The sequence below is a fragment of the Meleagris gallopavo genome, chromosome 2 (genome assembly GCF_000146605.3).
Source record: "Meleagris gallopavo isolate NT-WF06-2002-E0010 breed Aviagen turkey brand Nicholas breeding stock chromosome 2, Turkey_5.1, whole genome shotgun sequence".
Classification (NCBI taxonomy): domain Eukaryota; kingdom Metazoa; phylum Chordata; class Aves; order Galliformes; family Phasianidae; genus Meleagris; species Meleagris gallopavo.
In genome coordinates, this window is record NC_015012.2 from 10,705,905 (window position 1) to 10,716,211 (window position 10,307).

Below are 10,307 nucleotides of genomic sequence, written 5' to 3' on the forward strand. Positions count from 1 at the left end.
GGAGCACCTTCATGCTTCCTTGCACAGTGCTTCTTAAACATGGAAGCAATTCATTGTAAATAAGACAAATCCATTCTCCTACCAGCTTTCAAATCCCTCCCTTCAAGCCCTCTTCTGCTCCAGTGACTACAGAAACATTTGAGTTTGACCAGGCAGTTCACGGCCCCAGGCTGTAGATGGGAGCACTTGGCAAACGGTGAATGATGAACGTCCCTTCAACTGCGGTATCCACCACCGCCATTCCTGTTGGTTTCAGCTTCCACAGTGGGGAGCAACATGAGGAGTGAGTGTCAATGTCTAGTAAAGCTCCCAGGGTATGAGTAGATACATCAGGGTCCAAACAGGAATATATCTTGTCTTTTCTTGCCCCTTTTTACGACTTAACCTCTTATGGGGAATAAACAAAATCAGTTCTGGATTTTCCTGCTCTGAATATTATCAGAAAGAGTTTAAGTAAAGAGCTCTTTTAAGGGAAGTCGCAAGAATTGGATGGCAACATGTAAAAGAGTGGAAACAGTGAGGAGGAGGAGAAAAAGGGCTAAAGGAATGATTTTTCATAGTAGAATTCTATTAATATTGGAAACATATGAATGCTTACACTACTTTAAAAACTTATTTCCAACTTTACACAATTATTTTGATATATTCATTTTTAAGCACGACTCTGCACAGCATTCTGAAACCTCACTTTGCAGTTCCATTATGATAGTTCCTTCCGTTCCTAGAGTAAGCTGTGTGTTTCTTGCTACACAAACAGACTTGCCTCTTGGTGCTGTATGTTTGTAAAGTACCAAGAAAAACGTAGGCCTGGTCTAGGACTGTCTACTGGAATCTGAAACAGAAAAAAGACTGACAATACAATGCTCAGACATCATACTCAGGCACAAACTGCCTGTTGACCTACCTGAAATTTACATCCCAGGGAGTTATTAAAAACAAGCATAAATGTGTTAGTGCCAGTTGCACTTAATCTCACTGTAAGGTCACTAGATGAGTACTGACTCAGGACCCCATGTATAGCCCATGGTAAATCCCAGCCCTGTGCTTGAGAATTCCAGCCCCAGATTCTTCCAAACAGTATTTCAACTAGAAAGTGCTTCAGAAATCGGTACTGCTCAAGTATGACCAACATCCAGGGTAATCAATGGCAAATCCCTCAGTTTTGTTATCAGCTCCACTCCTCAATAAAACCAGGAGAGGTTGTGCAGCTAAAAAGAACAGTCACATACAATTCACCACCACAGTGGGTAAAGTTTTAGCTTCTCAGTCAACTCTTGCTAACCAAAATCCATTGAAAGCAAAATGATTAAAGTCTACCCAGCGGATTTACAGGGCTTTGTGCAGATACGAGACTATTTAGTCAGGAGAGCAGCCTTTTGACATGATTCAGTTGACTGCCAGTGGCATTTGACATGCACCTAAGGAGTCTAAGTGGTTACTGCTATTAGCAAAGACTTGAAAAAAGACACTTGTCACATTAGGTCATCTATCTCTTAACTTCATCCTGTGAAATGTCACCAGTACCCCCGGGCTGCTCATTTCTTATCAATCTTTCAGATACATGTTGTTACTGTTTTAAGGCAGTATGAAATGGAGAAAGAGAGAAACAAGAAAGAGCACAAGTCCTTTATTTTCTCTTCCATTAATAAACTTTTTAAAAGTTTACAAGCTTTTAAAAATAGAACAGACTGTGTTAGATTTGTGCACTGTACTTTTACAAGGAACTTACACCTATGTTTTTCTCTTCAGCCACGAAATGCTGTTCAGGCTCTCTGCAGACAGACAGCTGAAGGCTCCTGCTGTAGTGGAATTGGCACTGTGACCACAGGGTCAAGGTCCAAAATCCTAAACCAAGGCTAAAGAGCTTAAACAAACATTGGTCCTTCTTCCCCTCCGCAGATCAAGGACACTTGTGAAGCTTCAGTGGCCAGCTAAGGTAACAGCATTAGTGGCTGGTGCTGTGCTTCTAAAGGTACGAACTCATTCAGTTGGAAACCCCAATGGCTGTCACAACTGCACCCTTGCCTGGTGTAATCACCAGGTGTCACCACGATTTGTGGTGTGACGAGTTACCTTTATCTGCACGGGTCCTGCACTTCATATGCCTCATTTTGAACAACTACTAACTTGCTTTGCTAACTCAGGGCCAAAGCATCCAGCCGCTTGCAGAACCAAATTCCAACAGAGGATTGCATCTCCTGTGCTAAGCCATCATCTATTACAATTATTCACCTGAATAATAACTATGGCCAACTGTTCATTGTTAGTACATTGATATTCTCCTCATAAACATGGCTACACTCAGAGAACATTCTGGGAAAACCATATTACTTTAAGAGGTTTACAAAAAAAAAAAAAAAAAAGAAAGAAGAAAAAAAGCATTTCTGCCTCATTTAATGCCTAGAAAATCCAGTCTTGAATTCCTGCTCTGCTACAAACAGACCCAACCTCTAAACTGCAGCGGGAGGAAGATGGAAGCATGCAAAAAGGGAAAGAAATACAGAAAAGGGAAACATAGATGAAAGTCTTTTATAATATCTTGGTTGGACAAACCAGTGTTTGACAGCTTTAATTTATGTGACCATTAACAGGATTGATAAGTCAGGGTCTTGCTGACCTTGGTAATATTCCAGAAGTAATATTTTCACTAAGGTGAACTATTTCTGGACATTTCTCCAACACACTACACTGAACAGAAACATGTTTTTTCTTCTGACACTAAAATAAGCACAGCTCCTTGTTTCTGTTCTCTGTTAAATGTGAACAATATATTCATCTTGCAGCCAAGGTCATCTAAATTCTTGTCCCTTGGCAGAGACTTGCCATGTTTTTTCTACTGAATACATTAATATATGGGTCTTACTTCCTCCTCCTTAAACAGGAGGTGTCCACCCCACAGACCTCAACCAGTGAAGCCAGGCTTCTCTGAGGCAGTGTCCTGCCAGCAGGAGCCGCTGACTTCTTAACAAAACATCACTTCTTCCCTTTTAGCTTTTCGTGCTGCTTTCCTCAAGCAGTGCAGGCTGCAGCTTCGCTGCAACTATTCATCAGCACTCCTGCCCAATTAAAGCTCTCTAAAACACAGAACTTCCCTAGAACTGTGAATGATTTCCTCAACCAGGACAGTAAACCAAGATTTCCTGAAATGCAGAGCATTTATTTTGTTCTTCAATGCTTTAATAGGCAAATAAGTATTATTCCTCGTCAGTATGATTGGCACCCAAAAGCACATAGTACTGAGGCCCCAAGGAACATAAATGCCTTTTCCTTTCTGTTCTGAGGGCTCACAGACCATCAGCTCAACTGCACTCCACTGACTGACAAATGATCACAACACCCAGAAAACCCCTCCAAAGGAAGCGTTCCCCTGGCGTGAATCAGCACAGATCACAAGCCTGGAGTGACAACAATTTATAGCAATTGAGAAATAGCAAACGTGGGCAGTTAAACTCATTTAAACAGCAACCACAAAACAACACTGTATGCAATCACCGCCAATCTATAACAACAAAACCTGTACGCTCAAGAACACTGCTCGATGACACTGCAGATAAATGCATTTATACAAGCTAATTAAAAGATCGTTGCTGACGCAGTACAGAATATATCTTTAACTACTTGCAGTACTTAGAATGATCTATAGCCTTCGGATGTATCTCTATCATAACCACACTCAACTCTTATCCTCAAAATGTATTATAATTGTTTACTGATTTATCATTGAGCTCTTGTATCACAGAGCAAATTTAGCCTTCCACAACCACTGACTACACAGTTCTGAGGAAGGAAAAATGAGGAGAGGATGATGTGCTAATGAAGTTAGTGTTTATTGGAAGATTCAGGACTTAGTGTTCGTTCTCATTAATATCTGTAGAGTCCTAAGAGTCAGCAAGGAGCTGTGTTAGTCTGTTCATAGAACTAAGGTCCTGGCTTACAGTCCAGTCCCAGATAGCACTTTAATGTACCTAAAGCAGAAACTAGTGCCTACCTTACTAGGTTCCACTTAGGCAAAACACTTCCAGTTATGCATCGTTGAATCCTGACCCCAGTCAGAACAACACATACATAAGTTCTCTCTTGAGCAGTCTTAAAACTCTTCTTGCTCTCATTACAAACAAATATTAATAGGAAATGCAGGAAGACTTAATTTTAAAGGCAACTCTATTTTAATGTTACCTGGCACACCCTAGTCTAGATCAGGACTCCAACAGCAGCAACTGTTAAGGCTGATTATTTCCAAGTTTTACGTTGATCTCACATCGATTTTTCCCACAGAGTTATCAATTAGGTAATCTGTAGATAAGGACAGAGAATGAAGCAACTTTGCTCTACCACACACAATCAAAAATAAATGGAATTTGAACAACAGAAGCAATGTTCTTTCTGGGGAAATTTGAATATGGCCAAGTTACAAAACACTGGAATTACTACCACTGGAAATTAAACTTTCAGGTATCTGTGTCACCTCCAACATACACCCCATCTAAAGTCAACATTTAAGATGGAATTAAGTTAGGAAATACAGGAATTCAGGTTGTTTGGGCAAGCTCTTCATTCGCAATGTCAATTTTTTTTACCAGGATACTTTTTATGACACACACGTTTTTCTCCCTATTAAGTTGTTGCACCAAGTATAGGCAAAGAAAAGCTTAATTTCTTACTCCCTGATTCTGAAGTTAGATATAACTGAGTTCTTTCTCTTATACAAAGCTCTAAAAAAAAATTAAGAAGCCATAATCTTTCACCTCTTTTACAAGCCACACAGAGACTGAACCACAGCTGGCTGTTTGACATTGCTCAAATATATGGCACCATGTTCTCCTTGTCTGCCTAAAGCTCTGCATACACTCCCAACTTTTCAAGAACATCAAGCATTCACCCAGCTCCTAAGGAACAAGAATTCCTTGTCTCCAGTTAAGTGAAAAGTAAAGCAAAAGAACTGAAATTACAGCCTGAATTACCTCCGTACTTGCAAGAGTTACCCTATACAAATGTCAGACTATTATCCCACGAGTAAAGGAGTGAGGCTTTAGAATACAAAAAGAAAAAATAATTAGTTTTGAAGAGAGAGAGAGAGAGAGAGAGAGAGAGAGAGAGAGAGAGAGAGAGAATTTTCCTTCTATGAATAGGATTTTTCAATGCATACAGCTGCTTGGGCAGGTACGTGTTTTCATGCATGCATCAAGAAAAAAAGAGAAAGATTTCAGAAAATGCTGCTTTTGGACTATACTGTGTTCGTGCACTGCTAAGGCTGATGATGTGCCAGTATGAACCAGCTCATCAGATGGGCACAAGCTCTCTCTGTTCTTTCCTATGAAGGTGGCAGATAAAAGACGAGGCATTCAAGTAGCTGACAGGGTAACCTGTAAGTGCCTGTCCTGAGCAATCTACTTGTCAGCTTTCCTGGCTAAGAGAGGAGACGTGTGCCACAGCTGTCAGCTTTGTGTCATCTTTCCTCTCTGCCTTTCATCGTCCTTCATCCCATGAATGGAGGTTTTATTTGACTTTCTTTTTTTGGCCCAGCTCACAGGAGGAGCTCCTTTGTCCCACTGCCCTAATGTAGGGAATGTGCAAATCTGGCCAGCTCCAGGAACTACTAAATGAAAAACAGAAGACGCAAGGAAGCCATCATTGTTCCACAGGCACATTGAGGCCTGGAGGTGTAAATTCATACATACTCCAGAGGTGAGCTAACACACAGACTGCCCTTTGGGACACTGCAATACACTGGCTGCCACATACAATGCAGTGCAAAGAGGATGGGGCTCTCCTGCCAGATGATTCCAGCAAGCATTTCTTCATCATAGCAAGAGTAAATCCTTGAGAAAACAAGGAACCTCAAATCTGCTTTCATTTCCCAGTAACGAGTAATATCACAGACAGCAGTAGCTTTCAAGCTCAATGTGGAAAATGTCTGCACCTGTTCTGTTCCTGTAGGAATCTAGCAGAGCCATCCAACTCAGGTACTCCTCGTTGGACATTCCTATAGGGAACAACAAGCACTCCTCAACTAACTTTCCACCTACCACAACCATCGAACAGAAAGCACAGAACAGCTTACGAAAGTCTCTGCCTTGGAGAAGTCATCTAAAACAATAACCATGTCTTTAGGCAAAGGGCAACTCCTCAATTGCCTGGAAATATCAATACACACAATCACGTATGAGAAAGGAGATGAACCTCCTGTATAATTTTAGAAAAGCCACGAAAGATCAAAAGACAAAAGCATGGCTAGAGACTGGCAAGAGGACACTTAATTCTGTAAAACAAGACAGCTATGAGTGAAAGACATAAGGAGAAGAAAGACGACGACTATTGGAAGTGTAATTCAAGAAGCATGGCACACAGAAATACAAGCAGACCTACAACCTCCACAAGAGGCCATGGTATCACAAGCAGATGGGTTTTATTGTCAAACAGACACTAATGAAGTGTTTCCATTCAGATATGTCAACAATATTCTGCTTTGATAAAGAATATTTCACCATTCCTGAATCAAAGTTTTTCTTCCCCTAACTTTTTATTCCTTGCCTACTAGAGATTTAAAACACCAGATGTAAAGTATATAAACTTTTACTCTTCACAATGAAACAGACCCCACTGTGAAAGCAGCCCTTCTTTCAGCACAGAGGCACACAGATGCATCTCCCTAACTACAGTTCTACAACTTCATGAAAGTAAATGGCAAAGTAAATACCGAAATGTCCCAAATGGAAATTCCAATTCTGCTCATTTTTCCTTACTGGCTTCTGGGAGGCAGCAGAAAAAAGTACATTAAGCTCTCCTCTCCCTTTAGATATCCACTAACAAGCTGACATTTGTTTCAGTGTTTGAGCATTAGGAAAGGAAAGCAGAACAGGCTCAGACTTCAAGTGTGGACAAACCACAAGAACAGAAAAAGAACAAGTGAACAAGAGAAAGCATTTACAATGGGAAGGCAAGTGTTCAGCTGGCAAACAGCTCTCAGTTGTCTGGAATTAGCTGTCAAAAATACAAGTTCCCGCATGCTGAGCTCTGGGCTTTTCTAAACCACCCATTAGAGAGATGAATTTTTAGATAACTTAACATGACATTTGCAAGGTTCATACTGGTCATTCTGCTTGGGTGTTCCAGCCCTCCGTTCACTCAGCCTCTTCTGCCTGCACGTGCTCTGCTTCTCTCCAAGTAAACTCTGCAGCTGTTTTTCACTGCGATTTGCACAGCACAGCATCACTCCTGGTACCCGATGAACATCACATAAACCATCACTGCCATCACCAGTAGCGCAGATCCAGAATTTGGATTACCTCTACTGCTGGACAGAGTTTTTTGCAACTTCATTTCAGATAAAAACAGCAGGCACAAGCCATTTCCAGTAGTTACACAACTTCTAACAGATTCTTCAGGAGGTCATTCAGGAAGTCTAAATTTTGGATTGAAATCTTCAACAGCTCAAAGTTGCATGGCTTGCAAAAAAAACCATATGATTTGTAGAGCACAAGCATCTGAATAAATCAGTGTTTCTTACACAGTTTTATATTTCCACATACTCTGCTTCCACAGAACAGTAGAGTTCTCGGAGGAGAGCTGTTGAGCTAAAGATAATTGCAGTTACTTAAACATGCTAAGAGCATGTTGCTTGCCTTCATTTTTCCAACAGTTATTAGGAAATAAACAAATTTTTTGAAGCAATGGTTATTTGAGACTTGAAATCTTACTTTTGCAAGCAACAAATACAAGTAAAGCTCATAAGAAAGGCTGGAAAAGGCTTTATGCTGGGAAAATTGGGAAATAAAAAAAAAAAGAGCATTTTGCCCATCTTAGATGTAACTGCAATTCCCATCTGCAAAACTTATACTACTCAATCACCTCATAAGCTTATCCAGTCGGGGAAGTCAGGCACAGAGCCTGACATCAAATGTGGGAAGTATTTTAGTCACTGAAATGATCCTTGGACCTGACTTTCACATATCCACCCCATGCCCTAAAGGAAGCTTCTTGGGTTGGTGAAGAAGCTCCAGAGCATCAGCATTTTCTAAACTGCCTTAATTTCTAGAGGAAAAATTCTTAAGGGAAAGGCTGTTTGTGAAAATAGCTTCAGAGCACTTCTGAAGAAAGCATCATTATGGCTCTGTGTAGAAAGAAGATCTCAATGAAAAGCACATTAGGGTCAAATGTTATCAAAACAAGAAATGCAATCAAACATAAAATGCCGCTTCATGTAAAGTGTAAGTTATTGCTATTGTTCAGCAAAGTAAAAGATAATTCACAACCAGGAGAATGTGAAACTTCAAAATAGTGTAGCATAAATTATTATTTCAGATGTGCTCACTGTTTCGAACAAAAATTATAGTGGGACCATTGCTGATACGTGTAAAACACTCAGGAGATAATCCTTCTTAACACATCATCATTATTTGGCAAGAAAACAAACACATGCAGCAGATTTACCACAGCACTTGCATTTGATCAAGAGCACAATAATCTAATTCAAATCAACACCGTAATTAGAAAGCAATTGCCGTATAACCAGACATCAAACACAAAATCACCCTGGCTGTTTCTAACAAAACCACTTTGTGCCAGTTCAGTTCCACTCCATTTGGAGTTTTACTCAATAGCCGACAGTCCTGAGACTTCCTGAACCCTCTTCCTAATTCTTTCCTTAAAGGAACAGTGGAGATGCATACACCCAATGTCAGACAGCTTCTGACCATGAAATGGCATCAGTGTGCGGCAGAAGAGACCACAGTACATTGCTGCTCTCTGCAGTGGTACCAGAAATGCAAATGTGCCAACCTACCACCAATGGGAATGGCATATCTTAACCCTACACCGCAGATTCAGAGCCAGCTTTTACCTGGGTTTCATTCTTGAGATGAATACAATCTCAGCCAGGAAGCCAGGCTGAATAGAAAAACCAAAAAAAATAAAATAAAATCACTGTAGGTGTCAATATTAACTCCAGTCAATTATTATATACAAAGGGACAGTTTTATGAGAAGATTCTTTTGTACTATGCATCAAATAGCCTTGTAATAATTGCATCTTTCTCTCTGAAGAGCCTCAAAGTGAGCTATTTCAAAGGCAGGAAGAGGTGAAGCTCTCTAATTACAGAGTCTGAGATATGCACAGCAAAGTATTAAAATAAATGATATAGATGAATTATCAGAGAAGAGTGGAGCCGATAAACCATATTTAGTACACTAATCCTGAATGTTTGTTTTGCATTCTTTGAACCTTTTAAGATGACAGGTTCTGATCAACTGCTTCCCTTAGAGGTTGGCAGCTTTCCTGCTCTAGCATTTAATTTCTGTTTGATGTTCTCAACTTTGTGTCAATGTACAAACTACTGTTAAGATATATAGTAGTGATTAAAATAATTCATCCATCTGGTTATAATTAAAGACCTAGTTAAATGTAATGACAGCTTGATCTAGCAAAGCCAGCTCTCATCTTTAAAAAGAGCTGCGTATATCCAAGAAATTACACTGTAAATGGGACTATTGCAACACAGCCATTAAATTCAAGTGAATTAATAAAGCAGTTTCATAAAAAAGTCTTAATGACATTTACTGGCAAGACAAATATGGCAGAAATTACAAGTACGTCCAGTTGCTGCCTACAGTAACTCATTGCTTCCAGAAGGCCTCAGAAGACACCCCTCCATCCCCCTCAGTGACAGATACGTACATTCTGACAAGCGTACTTTTTATTCATTTGCTACCCCATAGGGGTGGAAAGTGCTTGAGCAGTGACCACTGTTCTCTGCATGACAGCTGAATGGCCAAAGCCACACAAATCAGTTCTCACTCCACTGAACCTGAAGGTTCAAATTTAAATCAACACTGGCTAATATAATTTAAAAAAAAAAAAAAAAAGACAAATGCAGGGAAAGCACAAGTAGGTACATCTGACTACTTTGGGCATCACAAACACTAATCTTCCCAAATAAAGAAAATAGTCAAGAGTGTAAGAAAATACATCAGAACCATGGACCTGAGCAAAAATCAATTTAATGAAATAAACAAGGGCATTCCCCATAAAAATGGACAAGCTTGCATTTCACTTTATGGCTCTGCCTATTTCTGGCACGAGATGTTTACTTATGTACTTACACAAAATACTGTCAAGGCAGAAATAGCACAGACTTCATCATCAGCCTGTTCAGAGAAAGGATTTCTGTTGTCTTGAATAAGAACAGGATCATATCTGGAAGCTGAACTATGTAAATAACTGATTTTGACTTTCCAGGAGTCTCTGAAAACTGGAGAACATTGTTGTGAATGTGTCTATTCCAAATATCTTTCAAAAGTTCCAGCAAAGCA